The sequence below is a fragment of the Sphaeramia orbicularis genome, chromosome 3 (assembly GCF_902148855.1).
Source record: "Sphaeramia orbicularis chromosome 3, fSphaOr1.1, whole genome shotgun sequence".
Lineage (NCBI taxonomy): Eukaryota > Metazoa > Chordata > Actinopteri > Kurtiformes > Apogonidae > Sphaeramia > Sphaeramia orbicularis.
Genome location: NC_043959.1, coordinates 60,698,580 through 60,714,257, shown reverse-complemented (window position 1 = coordinate 60,714,257; position 15,678 = coordinate 60,698,580). Strand labels below are relative to the sequence as shown.

General features: G+C 39.0%; 1 long non-coding RNA gene across 1 annotated transcript; it reads left to right on the top strand.

The window, feature by feature from the left end:
• The first annotated feature begins 6,354 nt into the window (after positions 1-6,354).
• On the top strand, positions 6,355-14,393 carry LOC115417108 (uncharacterized). Its single transcript, XR_003935084.1, has 3 exons — positions 6,355-6,365; positions 10,356-10,359; positions 14,284-14,393. It is a non-coding gene; the product is annotated as an uncharacterized LOC115417108 (long non-coding RNA).
• The last annotated feature ends 1,285 nt before the right edge of the window (positions 14,394-15,678 follow it).

Genomic DNA, 15,678 nt, shown 5'->3' with positions numbered 1-15,678 from the left:
CATGAAAGGGTTAAAAAAAACAGAAGAAAAGCTGCTTTTGAGGAGCTGGAAGCAAAGGATGATTTTTATTATGTGTAGAAAAACTAAAGGACTACACAGCCAAATCTTTCTGCATTAAACCTAAATGCGCAGCTGTTCCATCCAGCTCCGTCCCTCTGCAGCCTTTTCCTGCCTGTCATCCTAAATGTACAGTGCACTTTTGTGACTGTGCCTCGGCTGTTTGAAACAGTGCCAGTGCTGCATCACCGACACAGTGTGATTTATTCTGGTCTTAAATGCACACAGGGTACTTAGTGGCTTTAAGGTGAATCTTCTGCTTTACAGGACAACCTGCACAACATGCGAGGCCCTGTCACACTGTTTATTCTGCTTCTTTGTCTATGAAATCTCTTCCTAAATTCGGATTTTTCCCGTTTGTGTTGCGTTATATACCATAGATCATACACTATTATGTATTTTTGTTTTTCTTTAACCCATAAAGATCCAGTGCTACTTTTGTGAAAGTTCCAAAATCTTTTTTTTTTCTCTATATGTAGCTTTTCTTAATTGATTTATCACCATTTATTATGACATTATCCTCTGTATTTTGCATTTTTTCAGTGAACATCAGGTATTTTCCTATATTTAATTCACTGATCATGTCAAGGTTCTAATAGTTTTGGATTTTTCTTTATAGTTTAGTTTTATTTAGTTTTGACTTTTTTCGCTAATTCAGTTTTTATTTGTTTTTAGAACAGGTTTGTTAGTTTTTATTAGTTTTAATTTTTTTCTGAATGCTTAGTTTTAGTTTAGTTTTATAGTTAATTTGAGTTTTGTCATATATTTTATCCTCTTCTCCATTGTATTCAAATCAATCCCAGACAGGACTCTGCTGCTTTAGTCTCCATGTTTCCAGGTAGAGTGGGGACCAGAAGACGACTGGAAACCACAAGTGAACACAAGTGACGGAGCAAAAAGTGTCGTACGGTGCCAGCAGCTAAAATTGTTAGAGTGAAATAAATCGCTTATGTATCAATCCAACATTGACAAAGACAAAAACGAAGGGAATTTTATCCATAATTTTTATCCGTTTTAGTTAGTTTTGTAAACACACAACACAGTTTCAGTTAGTTATCGTTTTTCCTTTTAATTATAGTTTTTATTTATTTCAGTTAACAAAAATGCTTTTTCAATTGTAGTTTCCTTCATTTCGTTTCTTTTCCGTAGCGATAATAACCTTAGATCAGGTAGATGTTGATAAAAGCTCAGATTAAAGTTGATGGTTATAATGTCAGAAGCAGAGAAAACTGAAGAAAAACGGACTTTTCCTGTAAATCTGTCATTATCTGAACATAAACCCAGTGTGTCCATCCACTGTCACTGATCCAGCTCCATGGGTTTTACTGGTGAATCAATGTTGGAGAAGATGACGGTGTTTCCACGGTAACTACGGAGCCTCTGAACGTCCAAATATGGTCATATCTGATGACCATGAAAAGATGAAGAACTGTATTTTACAGCAATTATTGACATGTATTGATAGGATTAGTGGATGAACAGGTATTAAACAGTTTAGATCAGTAGATACCTTTGGGCTGTTTGGGTCTTTTCTGATCCCTGAGTCTGAATGTTTTGTTTTGTTTTGTTTTTGTTATTGCACCTTTGTCTGTGAAGCACTTTGGGTCAACTTCTGTTGTTATTAAATGTGCTATAGAAATAAACTGACTTGACTGTATGGGTTAACAGAATGTCTTTTTTTTCCTACTCTTTCTTGTATTACATTTTATATTATTCTTTTCCATAGTGTAGTTTACTATCATCCTCAATAACATATAGACTTCCTCTCCTCACATTTTGCACACACACAAGTACTTTCATTTGTTTTTGTTTTTTTTTTGTTTTTTTAACAAACATCTTTTTTTAATGTATATATTGTTTATTATATAGATTTTATTGGGCTAAATCTGGGACCTGGTACCAAATTTCATGCCATCTCATGTGTAAATGTGTGCTGGTATGACAATAGTTCCTTGAATCCTTGAAAATATAGCAGATAAAGTGCACTGAATAATATTCAATCCTACAGATGAATAAAAGAATATTTACGATAATTTTCCTCTAGAAGGAATCGACTTTATCGGAAAGTCATTATTAATTATGACTGTTCAATAGGGATCAATTTAAACATATTCATTGTACTTATTTTGCATAAATACTTCCTGGAATTTTCAGTCAGTCATCTTTATCCTCGAGACGGTCGCAGGGTCGCTGGAGCTTATCCCAGTGACTTATGGGTGAAGGCGGGGTTCAGCCTGGACCTGTCACCAGTTCATCTCAGGGCTGAACATACAGAGACAAACAGCCACACCTATGGGCAGTTTTAGATGAACCACTGAACCTGTCAGTGCATGTGTTTGGATGGTGGGAGGAGGCTGAAGTACCCACAGAGAACCCACGCAGACACAGAAGAACATACAAACCCCACACACAAAGGTCCTGGGGTCGGAATCAAACCCAGGACCTTCTTGCTGTGAGGAGTCAGTGCTATCCACTGCACCACCGTGCCGTCCTAACTGAAACTGTTTTAAACTGCATTTTGTTCATTTCTTTATGAATGTATTTGTCAGCGTGTTCTTTTGCTGGACGCTCCAAGAATAAGTCTGGATTCTTTTCGGTCTCATGTTTATACATTTATTTTTGACTTGATCTGACCACAAACAAAGTACAACTCATTGCTAGGGATGGGAATTGAGAACCAGTTCTTTTGGAGAACCGGATCCCAGTAGCTGGATTCCTTGGAATCGTTTGCCTGCCTGCTTAACGATTCTGCTTATCAATTCCGCCTTCATTGCACATGCACGATGACGTCACGCGTTCGCTGCATTGTTTTGGTCAGAACGAAAACAACATGGAGTTGAGGCAGAAACGAACTAAACAGACCACACCAGGTCTAAACAGACCACACCAGGTCCAACCAGACCACACCAGGTCCAAACAGACCACACCAGGTCTAAACAGACCACACCAGGTCCAAACAGACCACACCAGGTCTAAACAGACCACACCGGGTCCAAACAGACCACACCGGGTCTAAACAGACCACACCGGGTCTAAACAGACCACACCAGGTCTAAACAGACCACACCGGGTCCAAACAGACCACACCGGGTCCAAACAGACCACACCGGGTCTAAACAGACCACACCGGGTCCAAACAGACCACACCGGGTCCAAACAGACCACACCAGGTCTACACAGACCACACCAGGTCTAAACAGACCACACCGGGTCCAAACAGACCACACCAGGTCTACACAGACCACACCAGGTCTAAACAGACCACACCAGGTCCAAACAGACCACACCAGGTCCAAACAGACCACACCAGGTCTAAACAGACCACACCAGGTCCAAACAGACCACACCAGGTCCAAACAGACCACACCAGGTCTAAACAGACCACACCGGGTCTAAACAGACCACACCGGGTCCAAACAGACCACACCGGGTCCAAACAGACCACACCAGGTCTACACAGACCACACCAGGTCTAAACAGACCACACCAGGTCCAAACAGACCACACCAGGTCCAGTTGAACTCTGTCAAAGCTTCCATTTCTTCTAAAGGTGGAATCCCTCCAGTCTGTTCAAACATTTGTCCACATGTGATTCATTTACAGGAATGTCACGTATTTGATTCTCTACTCAGCGGTGCTTGTGAATCTAGTGTCAGAGTGAACACCAGGCCGTCATCTGGGTCCAGTTCTGGTTCCGGTGCGGGCACAAACGTCGTACCCCCTCAAATACAAGTTTCCAAAGGTAAGGGAAAGGAAATGAGGAGCACAACAACAGGAGACGAGCAGAGTGGAACCGGTTCCATGTAGTGGAAATGAGGAAATAGAGGAATTAGTAAAGAGTCTGGAGTTTCACTGTCACTGTATCCCCCCCCCCCCCCCCCCCCCCGGCCCAGCATCATCTGTTCTTATTATTTGTTCATACTGTACATGTTCTATTTTCTGTGTAGATGGAAATATAAAAGACAGTTAATGCAAACACACCTGTTTGTACTCTTTTATTTTCTCACTAAATGAGAATCGATAAGGAATTGGATCGATAAGCAAAATCAATAATGGAATCATAATCATTAAATTCTTATGGATTCCCATCCCTACTCAGCGCTGAGGATCCACACACCGAGCAGGAGAATGGATCCAGACATTCCTTCTGCACATCACTTTTATAATCCTGGTAAAGTGCTCTTCAAACTATGGGCTGACCCCTTGTGGGCTAAGTGGGTTGGGTCACATAAATGGGCTGGTGTTATCTGAGTCTAAAGTCAGCAGATGTTTGGCCCTATCCTGGCAGTGGGTTGACCTCTTACCTCCTGTGGTTTCCAGTCCTATGTGGGCATGTGTGTTTAAAAGTGTGCCTAAGGTAAAACCTACGTCCTGTGATCATAAATCTGTAAGTTCTGCTCTGTCTCCAATCAGAAACGTTATTGTTTGTTTGTTCTCATTTAATTGGCTGATTTTTGCTGAGTTTCCATGCGCCCTTGAGCAAGATGCTTTCAGGACTCCAGATTAAATCAGACAATTTACCTGCTCTAAATATCACAGGTAAAGTTTTTGTAGATCAGCTCATTACACCTCCATTTAGCCATCTCTGTGTTTTTCACAGGTACTTTAGTCTGATGGAGTGTGAGGCCCAGACTTTTAACATCCATCTACATCTCAAACACGAAAATCAAGGACCTATGATAAGCACAGTCAGCTGACTGACACACCACAGTCCTGGCTCTGCACACAAATGCATGACTGCTGTGTGCATACACCCCCTGAAACACGTTCAACACAGTGTGTCTAGTGGTAAACACTGAAAACACACTGTGTACAGGTTTTGTTGGAATGCACTTTAACACCTACTGCTTTAAAAATTCCTAAATAAATAAAACAGTAATAATGATTTTTTTTCGCCTGTCATATTTTGCCTGCTAGTGCTTTTTGAAGTACCAACCACACCTACTACAGATTAAGGGAAGCAGATGTCTCCTTCCACCCCTAAGGATAACATTGGCTGACATCAGCATGTTGTTTTAAGCTCTTGCTCGCTCAAGGAGAGCTCATTTCTGGAGCTGCAACACATATTTGAGATTTTCAGCCCACATAAGTCGAACAGGCATGTTGAGCGTGTATCACATTCAGGCAGCCACCACATGTCTCTGCTGCTGCCAGTTTGCTCAAATCGACTTTCAGGGTCATTTGTCACAACACCTGTTACTGCATTTGCTCATTTAACACATTTGCCTGTTTTTCTGTATTCTGTGTGTTGTCATCTCAACACACCACTGCATCGTAACCTCTGTCATTTTACTGTTTGACAGTCATTGTCAAAAATGAACTTCTTGGCTCCATCACTTAGTGTAGAGAAAACCTCACCCTGTCCTTGTAACCCAAACAGAAACAGTTCTTTTAATAATACCTGTAAAACACAACATCCCTGCTGTGAAATGAACCTTTAAAACTGAAACACTGTTAAGTTTTAATCATTTGTTTACCAGCTGTTTGCATTTGTTAGAATATGTGATAAATTATCCAATAACTATCATATAAATCAAACAAATAAAAAACCATCTGGTATCCTTACACACACAAACACACAGGGTGTGAAAGATCCTGTGGATTCTTCGTCTTCTTCCTAAAATCATAAGAAACTTGGATCCTTCTTCATCTCCAGTCTGTGCAGACAAATGTCTGCAGCTACTGTGATCACATGAGCTGCCAAAACTGTGAGAGCTGCCAAATTATATTGATAGGCAACTAGCAGTGCCTGGAAGCACAGTTTCAAACCTTGGCTTATACCTCTATTTTGTAATGATATTTACAGATAAAATTATGCAGATTTTGGATAAAACTTTAGTTTTCTGAATACAAACAGTGGACGTTGTGTAGGAATTCAACAAAGCTATTAGTCATTCTGTGCGTTTCCATGACAACTGTTCTTCCTGGTTTAATCTGATTAAAGGTTGGATCCTATTTCAGATGTCCATGTAAACACCTTATTCCAGTTGAAAAAGAAAAGTTCAGATTAAATTTAAACCTGATTAAAGTCACTGGTTTAATCCTCTTTTAACTGCGCTCTAAATTCTTCCTGGACATGTAAAGCCTTTATTCCATTTGGACTTTATTCCTTCCATTCTGCACATGCTCAGTGTCTTGTCCTGTGGCGATGACGCACACATTCTGCGCCGGTGGAAGAATCTGCACTGCAGTCTAGTCTTCCCAAAGCGTTCCAGTGGAATATTCTGATGGGATCTACCAGCCTGGAAAACCCTGAAGGAACAGTTCAACACTGGCTTTGGATTCATTCATTTGTCCTGAACTAATGAGTTCCACAAGTGGGACAAACAGTTTGAACTGCAGCCCTAACGTTAGCTTAGCTTAGCCTAGCTTAGCATAATGACTTCATTCCTCTGCTCAGACGTAGCCAGGCTTTTAGAGGTGATTTGTAGTATTTTAGGAGTGATTTGGGTCAGTTCAGTTCTCCCTAATCATTCCTTTAGTCCGCTGGGGTCAATATGATCACAAACTGAGGCTCAGATCATGGTCATGTGACTTACTGCAGGAAGAAAATCTGGGAAATAAAAACTAATGCAAAGCTAAAACGCTAAAGCAAAGCTAATTTAGCGCATGCATCCCTTCAACAAAAAGATTTTCCAACTTCCGTCAACACAACAGTCCACAGATTGTATGAGTGCAGTAAGTCGCAGATCTGAAGAAATAATTAGAGAGAATCGGATTTCACAAAATCACTGACAAAAGACGACAAATCACCTTTAAAAAAGTGGCTACGTGTGACCATGGAAATGCAGTGACTATGCTAAGCTAAGCTAACAGAAGGGCTAAGCTAAGCTAACAGAAGGGCTAAGCTAACAGAAGGGCTAAGCTAACAGAAGGGCTAAGCTAAGCTAATAGAAGGGCTAAGCTAACAGAAGGGCTAAGCTAAGCTAACAGAAGGACTAAGCTAACAGAAGGGCTAAGCTAAGCTAACAGAAGGGCTGCCAGAACAAGGCAACGTGAGCACTGCAGCACAAACCCTTCTGCTCACTTCTCTGCCTCATTCATACCTCATGTAAACCTTTATTCAGGTTTAACATTTCCATGGAAACAGAAGAGAAAATACTTTGGTTCCGAATTAATTTCTTCTGGAAAAATAAATTGGATTTAAAAAACCTCATGTAAGCGTCCCCACTGCTCCTCTGCATTCTGAACACATGAATACAGAGGAAGGAAGTGTGTGTTTGAGCGTCTGTCGCCTACCTTCAGTTAAGTTTTATTATGGATGCATCCTGTGCCCTGATCCACTGTGTTTCTGTTGAACATATTTGTTTTGTATTTCTGCTTTATTGGAAAATTCCTAGTGGACAGACAGGATGCAACCAGCCCCCACAGCTGATTGCTGCCAAAATGCTGCTGTTCCACGGCTGCTGCCTGAGGCGACGCAGCCACCAGCGCTGTCCGGAGGTCGCCCTTTGCAGAGTTTTCCTCCTTTCTTTCACGCGCAGCCTGTTAAAGCCACAGGCTGGACACCTTCTGCACTGCCTCCTCCTTTCTCTTCCGCTCTCTCTCCTTCTCCCTCTCTCTGTCCACCTTTCATATAACAGGTGTTATTAGATGCTTGATTGTCGACAACCACAGTCAAGTGGGAAACCATCTGTTTCACAGCTTGCCGGTGGTCCGTTTAACCTGGCTGTCTTGTGTTAGAACCAGGTTTCCTGAACAGGGCTGTTCTTAAAGGGGACAACACTTCAACACTTAATGCATTATAACAGTGATGTGACGTTCACGAACGAATCGAATCTGTTGAACGGCTCTTTGAAATGAACGATGGGAACCGAGTCTTTGTAAAGAGCCGTTCATTTTTTTTAAATTTTTTTTTTTTTTTTTTGGAAGGAGGGAGTGTCCGATTGCCTGTCAGTTTAGCGTCACTGGGGGGGCATTGGCTTTATATACAGAGTAGAAGTGAGAGAACTCCTGATGTGGAATCATTTTGATATTGACATTACAGATATTAGGTATTTTGAAATGTTACTTGAAGTATTTTATTTGCACTTCAGTTTTTTAGGTATTTAAGTACTGGAATTGCAGTGATTAATCACGGTTGTGTTTTGTGCAATTTTTTTCTGTTTGTTTACTCACATTTATTGTTCTTGTTCTGAGAATTGCACTACAGTTCAGGTTAGGGCTGAAAGATATATTGTTATCGTATCTATATCTAGATATAAACATTCAAGATATTAATATCGAAAAAGCAACGATATAAATGATATAGATTTCCCTCACACTCGCCCTGCATGTGCAGCTCTGGAAGTCACAACAAATTTCATTTTTACAACTGCCCTTGAATGCACCGCTAAGGCCCCTAAGCACAAACCTTATTTCATGCTTGTTGTGGATCGACAGCTGAAGCCACTGCACTTTCCACATTCTTTTGGATTATGATGTTTGTATTTTTCTGAAAAATGCTTGGTTTTCACTGAACCCGTAGTCATATCGTATCAATATCGAGATATCTGGCATGAATATCGAGATATGAAATTTTGTCCATATAGTTCAACCTTAGTTCAGATATTTCAGTAACTGCACTGATTCATCACTGTTGTGTTTTGTGCAGTTTTTTCCGTATGTTTCCACACATTTATTGTTCTTGTTTTGAGGAGAATCAAATGTTATTTCATCAGAAAATGTTTTATTTTCTTCTTCATTTTTATTCTACAGACTAGTCCACATAATGTACTGGGATGTTTTTGCTCCAGTTCCATCATTTGTCTAATGTCACCTCTCATGTCATGGATTTAACCCACACATTTGAACTAACCATTCTTTTTTACACTAAGATAATATTTACTGCCGCGCCAATTCAACACCTTTAAAATGTAACGTCAATCATCACATGTAGCCTATTTAGTCATTCAAACACTGGTGTTTCAAAAGAATGCAAAAACATAACAGAGCCAGTCTGTTGAATGACTCTTTTCAGTGAACGACTCCTGATTGAACGACTCCCTTCAAAGAACCATCAGTCCCATCACTAATTAATACATGAATTCATCTTTTCTATGCCTGCCACTTTAAACTAAAACCAAAGCAACAACAAATATGACACTGGCTGCTCTTTATGACTCACAGCTACTCAAAGAAATCATCCTTTATTAATTCCTCCTCCTAATGCCGACTCTAATGGCAAAACAGATTCAGACTCGTTTTATTATAGAAAACATATTTTAAAGTATCGTTAAGCGCAGAATTAACCTAATTTCTAATCATCTGTGCCCTGTAAACCACCACATCAATTGTCTTTATGTTTAAAAGGCTGCAAACTGGTGATTAAGCCCAATTGTAGCTGAAATATTCTACATTTTCTTCTGCTTCTTCCAAAAGAATTGCATTTTACGGAGATAAATATTGTCAAATAATCTTCTGCTGTTTTGTTTTCAGTGTAATACAGGAAAAAGATCATTTACCAATACCCATTATCAGTTTTAATGCACAATCTGTTCTAGCGTTCTCCTTTTTGGGCTGGAAATTGACTTTTTTTTTTTTTTTTTTAGAAGAAACTATACCACAGTCTTAGTAGCTTGGTAACGTCTCTGAAAATCCATAAGGAATTTTTTTCCCCCGCATCATATCAAGTTCATTATACCATACTTTTTTCATGATTACAGAGAGGTAGTGAGAATGTGCAGCCCACTTCTATTCTCAGGTGGATAATGGACTCCCAGTATGGAAGCAGGAGGCCTAATGGTTGTTGGTAACTCGGCCTTTTCTTATGGAAGGCCCATTAAACGATGGGCTACTGGGCTGTTACCTCGGCTTTCTCCTACAGACGCCAAACATGATAATGAGAAGTGCAGTGGATACAGAGCTGAAGCTTCAACCCATGGTTCAGGTCAGCGCCTCCACCAGGACGGCAACACATTCTAAACCAGGGGCCAAATCCGGCCCACCAAAGGGTCCAGTCCGGCCCTGGGATGAATGTGTGAAATGTAAAAGTTACACTGAAGATATGAACAATCCTTTTAGTTCAGGTTCATTCAGAACAATGCAGTCTCAAGTGGGTCAGACCAGTCAAATACTATCAGAATAGCATAGAAATAATGACAACTCCACATGTACCTGTTTGTAGATGTAAATATTTTCATGTATTTACACTAAAACAAAGTTTAATTTTGCTAACAATGTGAATAACCTGAAATGTCTTAAGAGAAGTAAGTACAATTTTAACAATATTCTACCTGTTACTAAATGTTTTGTGTGTTTGTAGATCCACTGTGATCTGTAAATTATAATGTACATGTGGAAATGATAAACTGAGGCAGAATAGTGTTAAAATTACACTCATTTTTTTCAGTTTGTTCATGTTATTCACATCTTTTGAAAGGATAGTTCATAGATGTAAACCTGTTCATAATGTACAGTAAATTTACTTTTTTTGCTCTAAAATATAGAGAAAAGTTTGGAGTTGACATTATTTTCTATATTATTCTGTTCTTATTTTTCTGGTTGGGCCCACTGCAGATCAGATTGAGCTGAATGTGGAACTGAACTAGAGTTTGACACCCCTGTTCTAAATGGTGAAAGACGTTCTACTCATCAGAAAATGCAAGCAAAAGAACTTCAACTTTCTCTCGGGATGGGAATCGATAAGAATTTAACGATTCCGATTCCATTATCGATTTTACTTATTGATCTGATTCCTTATTGATTCTCATTGGGTGAGGAAATAAAAGAGTACAAACAGGTGTGTTTGCATTAACTGTCTTTTATATTTCCATCTGCACAGAAAATAGAACATATACAGTATGAACAAAGAATAAGAACAGATGACGCTGGGCCTGGTTTGGGGGTGGGGGGGGTACAGTGACAGTGAAACTCCAGACTCTTTACTAATTCCTCTATTGCTGCATTTCTTCTACGTGGAACCGGTTCCACTCTGCTCGTCTCCTGTTGTTGTGCTCCTCATTTCCTTTCCTCTACCTTCAGAAACTTGTATTTGAGGGGGTACGACGTTTGTTGCCCGCACCGGAACCAGAACTGGGCCCAGATGGCGGCCTGGTGTTCACTCTGACACTAGATTCACAAGCACCGCTGAGTAGAGAATCAGATGAATCACATGTGGACGAATGTTTGAACAGACTGGAGGGATTCCACCTTTAGAAGAAATGGAAGCTTTGACAGAGTTCAACTGGACCTGGTGTGGTCTGTGTAGACCTGGTGTGGTCTGTTTAGACCTGGTGTGGTCTGTTTGGACCTGGTGTGGTCTGTTTAGACCTGGTGTGGTCTGTTTGGACCTGGTGTGGTCTGTTTGGACCTGGTGTGGTCTGTGTAGACCTGGTGTGGTCTGTGTAGACCTGGTGTGGTCTGTGTGGACCTGGTGTGGTCTGTGTGGACCTGGTGTGGTCTGTGTAGACCTGGTGTGGTCTGTTTAGTTCGTTTCTGTCTCAACTCCATGTTGTCTTCGTTCTGACCAAAACAATGCAGCGTACGTGGGACGTCATTGCGCATGTGCATCGAAGGCGACTATTAAATATTATATATTGATTTATTTTTCTGCTCTAATTTGATTTTATTTTTGTAAATCCAGGTCAGCCCTAATCATACAGATCAAATAATCATTCATTTTAGATTTTTTAATCCTTTAAACGACCTCTTTTCATCATGATGTCATGATGCAAAAAACACAAAATATGTTTGTGTTTTTTGTTGTTTTTTTTTTTTAAATACTACATAAAAATTGGATTACATATTTGATTTTTGCAGCCTGGCATATGTCAATGATTAACAGTAACATTAACGATGTTAATAAATTACTTTAGCCCCTCCCCTCTCAAATGAAGCCCAGATCTCAGTAAAAGCAGGAGTTATGCCTTAAAGGCTTTGGATCAAAAACAGTGGTTCTAATGTTAGAAATAGTGCGTTTTAGGCACACTTGGCAGACACATGCTAGTCTGGTCATTTTCTTTTGTTTACAATGTGCACATTTGAGTTGGTGGACAGAATTTTAAAGATCATGCACAAATGAACAACTTTCGAATTCTAACCTTATTTAAATTGTGAAAAATAATATGAAGTTTTTTAACACCAAGTGCAAAGTGTGCGTAAAAAGCACACCTGGATACCAGAGGGTTAACACAATGCCTTGTTTTGTTTTTACTGAACGCTATTACTCTGAATGCTCAGTTTATCCGGCTGAGAAAGTCCACTTCAGGTTCCTGTGTCTGCAGCTGTCACTTGTTCTGCTGGAGTGCATCTGCTGTCTGTGCCACAGGGACTGGGACTCACACACACTCAGATGCTGACTGTCGTAAATGAGGAAACTTTTAAAAAACCCCAGCAACAAACCCAGTCTCAGAAAACATGCTGCCATTTTATATACCTGCAAACTGCGGATGCGTATAATCTCATATTAATTTGTCTTTGCAGGACAGGAGAGGATACTGTTGAGGCTGGTGGTCAGTGGTGTAGTGGTTAGTGCTGGGACTGTTGGTTCTCTGAAGGGAGTCGTTCAATCAGGAGTCGTTCACTGAAAAGAGTCGTTCAACAGACTGGCTCTGTTATGGCTCTGTTATTCTTTTGAAACACCAGTGTTTGAATGACTAAATAGGCTACATGTGATGACTGACATTCCATTTTAAAGGTGCTGAATTGGCGCAGCAGTAAATATTATCTTAGCGTAAAAAAGAATGGTTAGTTCAAATGTGTGGGTTAAATCCATGACATGAGAGGTGACATTAGACAAATGATGGAACTGGAGCAAAAACATCCCAGTACATTATGTGGACTAGTCTGTAGAATAAAAATGAAGAAGAAAATAGAACATTTTCTGATGAAAAAACAGTTGATTCTCCTCAAAACAAGAACAATAAATGTGTGGAAACATACGGAAAAAACTGCACCAAAGCAATTGTTGGTGTTCTTTCCGTAAGTGCATCAGTAACAGGTTTCTTAAGCTTTCATTTGTCTTCAGATCATTGTGTTGATGCCAGAGCCTATCCCAGCTACCAACGGGTGAAGGATGCAAATGGAGGCGGACATATTCACTCTCACATGGGTCATTTTGACTGACCACTTGACCATTTAAAGGAGTGATATTTTGTTTTTTTAAATGAAATCATGCATTATTATTATTATTATTATTATTATTATTATTGAAATTATGCATGCACACCATGTATCTAATGTAACAATATCTTAACTTTTAAAGCAAACCCTGGTTTAACCCATAAAGCCCCAAACAGCCACGAGTGACCAAAAGCATTTATTGATCTAAACTGTTTAAAACCCTTTGAACCACTAATCCTATCAATGCATGTCAATAATTGGTGTAAAATACAGTTCTTCATCTTTTCACGGTCATCAGATATGACCCATTTGGACGTTCAGAGGCTCCATAGTTACCATGGAAACACCGTCATCTTCTACAACACTGATTCAGCAGTAAAACCCATGGAGTTGGATCAGTGACAGTGGATGGACACACTGGGGTTATGTTCAGTTAATGATCTATTTTGCTGAAAAAGTCAGTTTTCCTTTCATTTTTCTGTATTTTTGATCTAATAATCCTCAACTTGACTCTGAGCTTTTACAAACATCTGCATGATCAGTGAATTAAATATAGGAAATACTGGATATTCATTGAAAAAACACAAAATACAGAGGATAATGTCATAACAAATGGTGATAAATCACTTAAGACCAGTTAAATATAGAGAAAAAAATATTTTGGGACTGCCACAAAAGTAACACTGGGTCTTTAAGGGTTAAAATCAACATGATCAAGATGGTTTTTAACTGTAACTGCATGTGTAGTGTGGAGATTGAATGCACCTTATGCCTTCATGATATTTCAGAGAAAGTTGAAAAACACCACAATCAACACTGTGGTTAAAGCGTTATAACACTGACCTTGTATCTTGAAATGGTGGTGTTTTGTTTTTTTTCTCCAGGCAGACATCTCTCTGGAAACACACAATGCAAATAACCGTCTACCTTTGTGTTGTTGGAAGCCTTACAGTATAGTTTTCCTTTACCTTTGGATTCAGAGCTGAAAACAGGTACGATGTGACAGCAACATTCTAAGTCAAAACTGCTGAAAAAGACGTCTGTGCAAGTGAAATATATAATGTTCATATCACAGCTCAGAGTTAAAGCACAAGTTCTACAGCACAGGTGTCAAACATGTGGCCCGGGGGCCAAATCCAGCCCACCAAAAGGTTCAGTCTGGCCCCTGGGATGAATTTGTGAAAGCAAAAATTACTGAAGAAATTAATAATCAAGGACGTTCAAATCACTTTGGGTCATTTCAGTTTAAAGTGGGTCAGACCAGTAAAATACTATCATAATAACCTATAAATAATGAAAACAGTAAATTTGTCTCTTTGTTTTAGTGTAAAAAAAGTTAAATTACAAAAAAATGTTTACATTTACAGACCAGTCTTTTACAGAACATATGAATATCTGAAATGTCTTAATTCTTATTTCAAGATTTTTTTTTTTTTGCTTAATTCAACATTTTTTTTTTTCTTAATTCAAGATTTTCTTTGTTGCTTGATTCGACTGTTTGTTTGGTTTTTTTGCTTAATTCAAGATGTTTTTTTTTTTTTTTTTGCTTTATTCAAGATTTTCTTTGTTGCTTGATTCAAGATTTTTTTTTTTTTTGCTTAATTCAAGAATTTTTTTTTTTTGCTTCTTTCAAGATTTTTTTTGCTTAATTCAAGATTTTTCAGACCAGTAAAATCCCATCATGATAACCTATAAATAATGAAAACTGTAAATTTTTCTCATTGTTTTAGTGTTAAAAAAAAAGAAGTAAAATTGCACAAAAATGTTGACATTTATACACTAACCTTTTATAAAAAAAAAAAAAAAAAAAGTGAATAACCTGAAATCTCTTAAGAGAAGTCTGTGGAATTTTAATAATATTCTGCCTGTTATTTAACATTGTGTGTATTTGTAGATCCACTGTGATCTGTACGTTGTGATCCACATGTATAAATGATAAACTAAAGTGTAATATTGTTCACATTGCACTGATTTTACTAAAGAATTTACAGCTTGTTCATATTTGTTCATGTTATGTTCAAGTACAATTTGTGGATGTAAACATTTTCATTAGAGAATGTACTTTTTTGACTCTAAAGTTCTTATCCTATAACTTCTTTTATTTTATGGTCCGGCCCACTGTAGATCAGATTAGGCTGAATGTGGAACTGAACTCAAACGTGTCTGACGGCCCTGCTCTACAGGGAACAGCGACCCCATTCATAAGCTGCTTGTGAAAAGCCCTCCGTCTCCAACATACAGTACAGTACATCCTATAACAGCCTGTAAATTAATTGAATAACCAAATTGGATCCAACTTCATTTCACTGAGCCATGTGTCACCTCCTGAATAACTGGATCTGTTAGTGAATGGATTAATGATCCTTTTGTCAGAATGGACGTTGTAGCATTTCAGACTGACCATACATACCAATAAGTGTCTGAATAAAGCCTGCACCAATTGCCTCACAGCATTTCGCCGGGCAGCCATCAAGTACTTTGTGAATGAAATGGAGCAATCCCAGCGGCTATTGTGACTGTGAGCCATTTTGTGCTATTTGGGAAGCGGGGGGTGGCATCATGAAAAGCAGTCTCTTTGCT